We start from the raw sequence: 12,082 nt of genomic DNA, 5'->3' as shown, positions 1-12,082 counted from the left end.
TTTACAAGAAAAAGAAGAAAAGAGTAGTTACATTTTAGGAAAAGGTTACATGATGGAAAACGCTTCGAACCCGCCGCGAGAGTTAAACTGCCGACCTAGCAAGAAAAGAAGATATTAATAGGCCATTACCTGGTAGTAGATCGCTGCCGAGGAAAGAGGCGCTTCCCGCCTCCTGCTATGTGCTTAATACACTGAAAGATGGAACAGAAGTGGCCCGGAGACCCCAAAATCAGCAGTTTATATCCTCTCGCGGAAGATTCTAGGCGTTAGGGGAAAGAAAACACCCTCCCACAAAATCTTTATTGGTTCGGGAAAAGAAACCCCTACATAGAGGAAAAAGAAACACATTATTGGTGGAAAATTAATTAAAGAAATTCGGGATTGGCTAGATCCAAAATAAGGGGAAAAAGAGGGGTATACAGCCAACTTAAACCATGACAGAAAGAAATTTAACAAAGAACAAACTCTTGAAATAAAAATTTCTCCAACAAAATAGTTCTTTAACTCCGCACTAGGTCGCACTATTGTTGATCTTCAGTAGTGTCCTCTAGAAGAGAAAGTTCACACTTCTTACTTCAAGCGAAACAAAAACACATCAAAAGTGACACAGTTCAAAAACTCAAAATTTTCCACGTGGTGACATCTTCTGAGAAAGTAGAGAATTAATAGAATAGATAAAGTTCAACCTTCCTCCAGAAGAGGAGTTTCAACTGGCGCAACTTTTAAATAAACAGAGTAGAGGTGTACCGCCCGGTACAATTACATTTAGAGAGTTTTGAAAAGTACGTAATCAAATTAAAATACGGTTTTTTTAAATATGGAATAGTTATTAAATAACGAGAAAGAAAGGCACAAAGCGTGGTGTAATACAGGAAGTCTTCTTGTAGTGAGGGAAAGTTCCAAACTGTACAGCGTGGAGATAAGGTGTTGCATCTTGTAGCAGCAGTCACAGTATCCATAGTGACTGAAATGGAGCAAGAGGTAGGACCATCGCGTGTAGTGAAGCAAAAAAGAGGAAAACTGCTCAGAAGTGAACATAGGTGAATATGTTCATTAAACTAAGTGAACAGAATCCAGGTTTAGTCGTTTATTCAGAAGTTCAGATCTTCGCACTGTTGTCGTATGCGATGCGTAGCCCTGTACGTCCGAACAAGAGACGTTGACGGGGTGGAGGTCGGTACTATACACTCAGCGAATCACAACTCTTTCTTTGGCGGAGGCGTGGACATACCATGTTTACATCAGGATTAAACTCTCGTCAAAAGACATATACACAACCTTCCTGTTTATTTGCTTGATTATAACTCAATGTTATGGCATGTTGGCATTTAATTTCTGCGTTGATTATGGAATAATACAAACATGTTCCACTCACTACGTTCGTTTCTAATTTCATATTCGAGGGATCACATTCACGTACTACAAGTATGAAAATAATCTCTGACCCATCTACCTGAAGTTCTTGTTAGTTTGAGAGATCCAAGTTTATCTTTCGTGTGAGTGTTGTGTTATTGTATGATCAAATGTAGCCTAATGCTAATGAGGAAGGCACTCGATACGCCTAAGAAACAGACATTAACATTACCGGTGGAAGTGGACCTATTCCTGTATTATTCTTCCTTTCATAGATATGAGTAAGGTTATTTAATTATCGGTTACAATGAAGCATAGTGCCCTGTGAGGTTTCAGTTGCAGTTCTAACTGGATCGTCGTGAACTCGGTGAACTTTTCTTTGGGGTGTGGCTGCTTTAACATTCTTATTTTTACTTCTCTGGCTCTTTGTAGGCGTGCGTGTTAAGTCTATCATCATGGAAAGATGAGGACAAAAGGTGACTGGCTCCGAACCGCTGGTATCCAATGTGTGTATGCGTTCTCCCCCTAGATTTTCCGACATTCACTCCAGGAAAATACTGGAATAATATTTTATATTAAGTTCCAAATTATTTTCTTGTTACTGGTCTCAATATTGAGGACATAATAACACAGTTTATCAGAGAGTGTAGATAGCAGTGCACAGATGCCGGGTTGAAAAGGAGACTTTGCCATCGTGTCCTCACTGATTTCATCCATTTTCAGGACATGACGAACTTTTTCACCAGTTTAAATTGCAAGGCGTAATTCCAAACCGTTTCCGAGAAAATGCAATTTGAATATTTCTTCACAAGACCAGCACATAATACACTTCCACAACAAGCGTTTAGCACGCTCTTCGCTTCATAAGCTCGTGATCTGCGGATCGATTCTCAACTCAGTTGTAGTTTTGTACAAATTGCAATACTATTGCTCCTCTTGTTGTATGATCAATAATACATTGTAATCCGCAATCCTAAACACAATTCTTACAACGTGCAATAAATGACGGGCAACTAATACATCGACGAAGGCGTGTGTAAACGATTTTATGAACGCTTGCGTCACCATCCTTTACACAAAGTAGTAATGATCAGTTATAACTGTACCTACGTAGTTCTTGAAACAATAAGGTACTGATATTTTCGATACTTAACATCCGATTTTTCCCACAGAGAAGCAGATGACTGACAATACGCGCACTAGTCAACCAATATTACTAAATGTATATTACTGTGCTTATCTTTAATGCGGTTGTTATAAAAATTACGTACGAACTGAATGTTAAAACAAATCCACGGAAACACCACGGAGATGCGATTCGATCCGTGCATCACAACGTTCATTGTGGGAATGTGTGGCGCACTGGTCTTGTGAAGCTCTCTCAAAATGTTCAAATTCCATTTTCTCGGATTGGGATAGGAGTTGCGCCTTGCGATTTCGACCGGTGAAAGTTCTCATCATGGCTTGCACGTACGTTGAAAATGGTTGAAATCGGTGCGGACGCATTGCTAAGGTCTCCTTGAGGGATCGATGCATTAGTTCGTGCGGTATTCTTTTGGGTTGGCAACAATGCAGCGTGAAGGGATTGCTTATCGTTTTAACTGAGTTTGGAGTTTGCGTGTTATGAAACACAGGTTTTCTTGATTGTAAACGTATTATTCCTGTATATTTCAGGCAAACGGATATGGAATGTCAAGTTGAGAAAAGTGAGCATTTCCGACACATTTTACTCTTTGAGTTTAACCGAGGATCCAGTGCAGCAGAAGCTGCGGGAACAATTTGTGAAGTGTACGGGAATGAAGCAATTGCTGAAAGAACAGTACAATCCTCGTGAAACAACGCGGGAGATGGTGCAAGTTTTTGAATGTGATCAGTCAACTATTGTACGCCATTTGCATTCTTTGGGTAAGGTACACAAATTGGGTATAAGGGTACCACATGTGCTAAGTGACAGTAACAAAAATCAACGAGTAGACATATTTTCGTCATTGCTTGCCCGGCATCGGTTGGCTTGTGGTAGGCACGAAGCATTCCTTTCGAACATTGCCACCGGTAACTAGAAATGGTGCCTGTATGTCAACATGAAGAAGAGGAAAGAGTGGCTCAGCCCATAAAAGATGCAACTTCCCGTGCCAAGGATAGTGCGCATCCACAGAAAATCATGTTGTGTGTTTAGTGGAACAAAGATGGCATTCTTCACCGTGAACTTCTTCCGGACAACGTAAGGATTACCTCTGCTGTGTATAGTGACCAGCTAAGACGGCTCGCCGTCGCTATTGACAGCAAAAGACAAAGACAACAACCAGTCTTATTGCCATGATAACTCTCGTCTGCATACAACGCAATTGACCAAAGGTGTGATTGCTGAACTTGGCTGGGAACCTGTTCCTCATCCTCCGTATTGCCCTGTCCTTGTCCCCCCAGATTTCCATCTTTTCCGCTCTCTTTCTAACCACATTCAGGGGCAAGTGTTTCCTGACGAAGCTTCTCTTGACCAATGACTAACAATTTCTTCCAGTCAAAACCAAAACAGTTCTACAAGCGAGGCATTCAACTGCTACCTGAACGTTGACAGAAGGTCATAGAGAGTGGAGGTGAATACATCACTGAGTTATTGTGATTGTGAGTTAGAGTGCGTGACATTGACAGTAAAATAAAATATAAAATATAAGAACCACACAAACTTATGCATCGACCCAATAAGTACCTCAGAAAGAAAGCTCTAGTTTTCTGACAACAAGTTTCCGCGTTCGATCCTGGCTCAGTCCGGTGGTATTTCAGGGTGCTAAAATACACCAAACTCATACCGGTATCTTTACTCACACGGGGCAAAATTCCGGCCTCTTGGAGACTTCGGAAACCGTAAAAGTAGTTTATGGTAGTTTGAGTCATAAACATGGCTTAACAGAGCTTTCTCCATGTAAACTGGCTCAGCTATCTTCGAAATAAAGATCCACAAATGTCATATTAGTAACTAAGTAGGCCTGTAACGTTTTTCAACTTCTGTTATATCTAGGATTTCTTAATTTCTACTCTAAGAACTTTCAAAATAAAACTATTTTCCCTTAAGGTTTACGATTCAGGATAATATAAAATGTTGTGCTAAGTTCCACTACAACATGCTCACACAGCTCGATAGTTAACTTTCGTGCTCGTATGTTAAGTTCTATACAACGACCTTGTCTCGTAAATATTCAAGAATAATGGGACGGAAGATTACATTATCTGTACACAGGCGAGGTCATGATAATGACGACCATAAACAACTACTATGGTTACTGGGACAATGATAAAAGTTATATCGTCGCTGGCTTCTCACCAAGCTGGTCACGTTGTGATAGTACATGTATCACACCCTCGCTCTATATTCAGAAGTAAGATATATTATTATCGTTATTCGTATTATTGTTATCATCATTATTTCATTTGTATATTTATTCTTAATACATACGTATTTTAAGCTGGAAGGTTTCCACCCTTTAGATGGCGTAGGTGGTGGTGTTCGTCCTGTGGACTTGCCTTGGCTCCTGAAAAAAAAGTTACTCACTGCGCACGTAGAAACTTACCTCAGGGGTGATACGTCCATGACCTCGTTTTAGGGCCGATGGGGGATCCAAACAACTACTATGGGTCAAACTAATCTAGAATAACGTAACCCAACCAATTAATACAATTTATTGACAAAAAAGAAATCAAACAAAATTAAACTCAACTACAATTGGAAAAATTGAAATAAACTTACTCCCGCTCAAAACAGCGCAAATAATACACAATAACAATGATTCTAAAATAAAAAAAGAATCCTGAAATTTATACCAAAATCAAAAGAATAAACGTCACCTAACTGTACTTAAGAATGATTCAAAAACAAATTAAATAAAATAATTAATGATTCTCAAAAATGATAATAAAAATAAATCCAACTGTTTCGTCTCAACACCAAACATCATCAATGAAACTAGTTCACTACAGCGATAATTCAATTAGTTCGAAATAGTTAGCTGACCTAGCATTGGAGACTGTTAACCATGCGAAAGCATTTCTCCCATGAACACGCTCTCATTTCTAAACATAATTCATTTTAGTGTTATCTTACTCACACACTGTTATCAAATGGCTTGTTGTTGCCTTTCATGGCTGTCTTTAAATTTAATACAAATGACAGATTAAAACCATTTATTAGTCATGTAATATAATTTTTGGTTACTCACTGTGACAGTCACTGGGCCTTTGGGATTTACAAGTACATTTTATTCTGCCATTGATCGTTGTAACTCACCTTTCTACATGCATAGAAATTATCACTCTTAACAACCCTTCTAATTACAACTTATGTATGTTATGTGCTACAGCAGGAGGTTTTGCACTCTTAATCAAACAACTTTGCGGCATTTATTTTGACATTAATTTAATTTGTCAAGGTCGGTTCCATGACATAACATATTTTCTCATTTAATAAAAAAGTTATTTGCTTTATGTCCCAATAACTACTTTTACGGTTCTAGGAAACGCCGAGGTGCCGGCATTTAGTCCCGCAGGAGTTCTTTCACGTGCCAGTAAATCTACCGAAACAAGGATGACGTATTTGAGCACTTTCAAATACCAGCGGACTGAGCCAGGATCGAACCTGCCAAGTTGGGGGGTCAGAAGGGCAGCGTCTCAACCGTCTGAGCCATTCAGCCCGGCTTTTTTCTCTCATTTACATTTAATGGTTGTTCTGATTTACATTGCGATGTCCTTCACTAGGATAAAGAGAAATGTTGCAATTTAATAACGATGACCACCGGGTCGTTCTTCCTTACTATTACTAAATTAAAGAATCAAAAATCAACCTTGAAATTATATACAAATATACACAACACTCTCAAACATAGCATTCATTAAGTACAATAAACAAAATAACACAATCTTCAAATACCCTATCTACTCTGAATTTACAACATAATTTGACGTTCACGCTACTTATTACTCTGATTCGAACACTAATCGGCGCCATAAACTTTCTATTACCGTGTCAGATACAATAAAGTCGATTTGTTAACTGGCATTTTTAGTCACTCTGCTCTATAACTCAGTAAATATAACAGTAACTCATGTCTCCACCATATTTCATGAGTATGTTAATTTCGGTCACGTAATTAAATATTTACACTTATGGCCAATGATAAATAGCACAAGTTACCACGTCAATGAAACACCAATTAAATCACAGTTTATAATATTGTCACTCACCTGGTCACAATTTACTTTTATATATTTACTCACACTGAGGTTCTACTGTCGGCAATCAATCCGTAAATTATTATCCTCCCATAATTTTACTATATTCGTCTCAGAATTTAATCGTTTAATAAACGTCACGTTATTTCTATTTCATTCCTACCTTGCTTATTGATCTCATTTATTTGCCCATTCATTTGCACGATAATGTCTACGAACACCTTCGTCTCTGAAGTAATGACTCCATCTGTCATTTCTTATTATGTCTTGTCATCCCTGATAATTACTGGCGTATTCAACACCTCTTATGACCTTCTTTCATATTTATTGACATAGACTTCGAGCTCCGATTCATCAAGTTAATTATTTTAAATTAAATTCCTTAAACACGATTATCACTTATTATCTTCACAACATGGCACTTCCGGCCTCTTCTCGCGCATTTCACCTATTAATTACATTTGGGGTATCATTTCATAATTTATTGTGATCGTATTTTCAGTCTTCCAATTGGACCTCTTTATCGTATACATCTCATTTATTTTATCTCCTGCAAGTTAGCAATGGAATACATATTTACCAACACGGCGTACTATTTCTATAATCAAAATCTGATTGCCTACACAATACTGTAGGTTTTGCTTCTACCTTTCAACTAGCGGATAATTACAATCTTTCCTTATAAATACTGATATAGGATTATTCCTATTCTCACTTCTCTCATATATATTCATAAATTAATACAGTTACTAACTTGAAAATCATAAGCTATTTCAGCTAAATTTATTATACGTTCATGATAAACTTATTATTATTTCTCCCACATAGTCTGTTATTTATTTTGGACAAAATTATCACTGTGACCAATCATTACCAAGTACACGCAAATTGACTAGTGTTGTAAAATTAACGAATTTTATCTGACATATTATTATTATTATTATTATTATTATTATTAGTGATAACTCTCCTTCAAGAAAATGACTTATATTTACTCGGATAGACGTCGGATATCTCGGATTATTAGAACAAATATCAACATGACACTGATACACGCAATCTTATCTCATCCATCATGTTAGATTAAAACACTCAAATCCCGATCGTTAAACCTGACTGCTCCAATCTCCCATGTGTAAAATAATAATAATAATAATAATAATAATAATAATAATAATAATAATAATAATAATAATAATAATAATAATAATAATAGGTAGGTGAACTAAATTTCTCCTTCTCATAGCTGATCACATAATCCTCCTCATTTGGAATTCTATATCATTCTAACCTAAATGCGGACAACGTTTTGCTCAACGTCACATTAATTACAAAAAAAAGTAAATTCAACATTATATTTACCTTGCACCGGATCATCGTTTGGTTACTGCATTCGGTCAGCCCTCGTTTCCATGACGAAGTTATTCCATGGCAGAGGCCGTAAGCATGGTACAGGAACCGTAGAATACTCCAGTAGAATGAATTTGTATTTCACTGATCACACGCATCAATTTATCTCACGCTAGTCTTGAACATACTATAATTACACTAATTTTTACAATTAGATTATAAACCACGTTTGTCTCTGAAATAGACGATTCCTGTAACCGAAATAATCCTCTACTGATCAGCTGGTCAGACCTTGATCTAATTCTGCAACGCCCGTCTCTTGTTAACTGTTTGTAAACAGACCTTACTGGTCATTACCCTTGCTCCTAAAATGAAATGTCCTCGGAATGTGTCCTTGACCATCTTTCTTTCACCGGGCGAGTTGGCCGTGCGCGTTGAGGCGCGCGGCTATGAGCTTGGATCCGGGAGATAGTAGGTTCGAATCCCACTATCGGCAGCTCTGAAGATGGTTTTCCGTGGTTTCCCATTTTCACATGTGTTGTCTTCATCATCATTTCATCCTCATCACGACACGCAGGTCACCTACGGGTGTCAAATAGAAAGACCTGCATCAGGCGAGCCGAACCCGTCTTGGGATATCCCGGCACTAAAAGCCATACGACCAGGCAAATGCTGGGGCTGTACCTTAATTAAGGCCACGGCCGCTTCCTTCCAACTCCTAGGTCTTTCCTGTCCCATCGTCGCAATAAGACCTATCTGTGTCGGAGCGACGTAAAGCCCCTGGCAAAAAAAAAAAAAAAAAAAAAATAGCATCTTTCTTTCATCTATGTGAATTTCTGGCTACCGTCTGCCCTCCTGCTTGTACGAAACTGTGGCTTTAATAAGTCTCTTTTACATGTACTGTCTTAAAAACTGCTTCCTTCTGTACTTATTTTGATGAATTGCTAGAGTATTATAGTCACTTCCGTGACAATAAGCTACCTTTAACGTACAGGCTTTGAGCTTATTAAATTAATTGTACGTATTAATCCAACTTTAATTGTCTAACGATGCAAGTCTGACAAAAGTTTGTAAATTGCAACTTACAAATATTTGTTGAGCTGGAAACGTAGAACGGCAAGGCTACGCGAAAATTTCGACATGTTTCCAATTCTCTTCATACACAAAGTTTTATTATCACTGCGACGCGGCTGATACCAAATGACGGACGAGTCCCATCGCTGAGTGACTGACTGTGACTGCCCGTGACTGCGAATAACCGTGACTGAGAATAAGATTGACTACTTCTCGGCGTCGTCACCTTGTTTTGTAACTTTTCCTGACCACGCCCCGGAACTAATTTTGAAGACGGTGGTGGCGGATTAATACAGTTATTACACGTTGATATATCCGATGTCTGCGGCTTAATTAATAAATTAAATGATGTCCATGACTCCAAAAATTGGTGCCATTGCACTGCTGTAAAGAATTATAAGAATCGTTCGTGCACATTTAAGTAAAAATATAAGCGTCACTGGTGTAATTTCTCCTGGCGATTTTGTAACGACTTACGGTAGTTCGACACTTTCTTCTGGATGAATCCACTTCACACATTTTAACGACGTAGTTGCTCATAATTAATTATCCAGATTATAATTTTGCACTTGAACTATCACAAAAAGTATTACTAATCGCATGAAGACAAGAGCACTGTATTTCGTCTTTAACTCACCTCCGAGTGGCGAAAACGAACTAACTGACATTATTACTTTAGTTGGGCGGTTGAAATTTTCAATGTTATGATTGGCTGAATATTGTCTACGGCCCATTTTACGTAGTGTAAGTTGAACTGAACCACTGTGACCAGGGGGTAAAGGGTATCTCTTTTTATGACTTAAGGGCAGAACCGAACGTGCCTATGACCAAGTACGAAGGATAATCTTGAGCACTGGGAGGTCCCTTTGTTGCTTTTCAGCGAAATACCTGTACTGAATTCACTGTATGTAGTTTTCATATATCCAAATATATTAACCTGATTAAATTACCATGAGCCTATTCGCCTTATGGGTCCCGGAAGAGATTCGAGGCATGGTCTTGGTATGGCAAGAGGTATGGCCAGGACCAATCTAGACGTACCATGTGAGAGAAGGAGGAAGCTGAGGTCTATTTAGGCATGTGAGGAAACGACGGAGGGGACTTGACTGAAAACAGCGGAGGAGTTGATTGAAAAACTTTGATGTACATAGAGGAGATTAACTCTTGTGAGACATGTTTGTATTAAATCTTTGGTGGAACATGAGAGGAGATTAACTCTTGTGAGACATGTTGGTATTAAATCTTTGGTGGAACATGAGAGGAGATGTAACTCTTGTGAGACATGCTTGTCTTGAATCTCTGGTGGAACGTGAGAGGAGATGTAACTTTTGTGAAACAAGCTTGTCTTGAATCTTTGGTGGAACATGAGAGGAGATGTAACTTTTGTGAAACAAGCTTGTCTTGAATCTCTGGTGGAACGTGACAGGAGATGTAACTTTTGTGAAACAAGCTTGTCTTGAATCTCTGGTGGAACGTGAGAGGAGATGTAACTTTTGTGAAACAAGCTTGTCTTGAATCTTTGGTGGAACGTGAGAGGAGATGTAACTTTTGTGAAACAAGCTTGTCTTGAATCTCTGGTGGAACGTGAGAGGAGATGTAACTTTTGTGGGACATGCTTGTCTTGAATCTCTGGTGGAACGTGAGAGGAGATGTAACTCTTGTGAGACATGCTTGTCTTGAATCTTTGGTGGAACGTGAGAGGAGATGTAACTTTTGTGAGACATGCTTGTCTTGAATCTTTGGTGGAACGTGAGAGGAGATGTAACTCTTGTGAGACAAGCTTGTCTTGAATCTTTGGTGGAACGTGAGAGGAGATGTAACTCTTGTGAGACAAGCTTGTCTTGAATCTTTGGTGGAACGTGAGAGGAGATGTAACTCTTGTGAGACAAGCTTGTCTTGAATATTTGGTGGAACATAAGAGATGTAACTTTTGTGAGACATGCTTGTCTTAAATCTTTGGTGGAACTTGAGAGGAGATGTAACTTTTATGAAACGTGGTTGACGTGAAAATTTGAGGAATGTGATGTGTGGTACTGAACTACAAACTGTGGTATGCATAGGCACATGGTATTTTATCACTTGTCACGGCTTGGTGTCTTATATGTTGGTGAGAGCTATGGGGTACTGTATTTCAGACTTTCCACAATTTATATTCTGGAACAACAAGCGTGTGTTGCTCGAGTGAAAGTATCTTTAAACTAAGTGTTAGAATCAGTTAACAGAGAATTAGAAAGGACAGTATCTGTGTGATATAACAAGTACCATTAATGAGAATATGCATGTTGTGTTGATACAGAGAGGGTGAAGGGTATTTATCTACATATATATGCTTTGTAATTAGCGTTCGTCGGGACGACTTCAAATGGTAGCTTAGTCCACGCTTTTGGTTTCCCACTGCTTTCTTATTGGATAATTGTGTAAATATGGAATCTTCCGGCAGTATTTTGTAAGTGTATTTTATGTATACTTTGGTGTGTTGATGAGGTCCTCGTGCACGGATATTATTCAGAATATAGTTAGTTGTTTTAGAATCAGTGGAGTTATTGATGAACCTAGGTGCAGTTCCGACCTACTTAGTCGTTTTTAGAAGATTAGGTAAGGCCTGAAGCAGAAGTACCAGTACGCAGCTTTATGTACACGCCCTGAGAGAGAATGTTCATGCTCTATCAAAATTCGAGTGATCCATTCTTGTGAACTCTAGCGCCCATACTATGGAGATTTCGATTAATTATTTTTGTTAATTTACTTATTTCAATTATTTTATTAAGTTATTAGAGTTATGTCCGGCTCCATGGCTAAATGGTTAGCGTGCTGGCCTTTGGTCACAGGGGTCCCGGGTTCGATTCCCGGCAGGGTCGGGAATTTTAACCTTAATTGGTTAATTTCGCTGGCACGGGGGCTGGGTGTATGTTTCGTCTTCATCATCATTTCATCCTCATCACGACGCGCAGGTCGCCTACAGGAGTCAAATCAAAAGACCTGCATCTGACGAGCCGAACTTGTCCTTGGACACTCCCGGCACTGAACGCCATACGCCATTTCATTTCATTTCATTTCATTAGAGTTATTTATTTTGTTCGTATTC

General features: G+C 38.7%; 1 protein-coding gene across 6 annotated transcripts in view; it reads left to right on the top strand.

Annotated features, from left to right (window-relative positions):
- Positions 1–12,082, top strand: part of LOC136856968 (sodium/hydrogen exchanger 3) — an 822,567-nt gene that overhangs the window by 240,656 nt on the left and 569,829 nt on the right. The gene's annotated exons all lie outside the window — the stretch shown is intronic.

The sequence above is a fragment of the Anabrus simplex genome, chromosome 1 (genome assembly GCF_040414725.1).
Source record: "Anabrus simplex isolate iqAnaSimp1 chromosome 1, ASM4041472v1, whole genome shotgun sequence".
NCBI lineage: Eukaryota > Metazoa > Arthropoda > Insecta > Orthoptera > Tettigoniidae > Anabrus > Anabrus simplex.
This window is presented reverse-complemented; position numbering and strand designations above follow the sequence as displayed.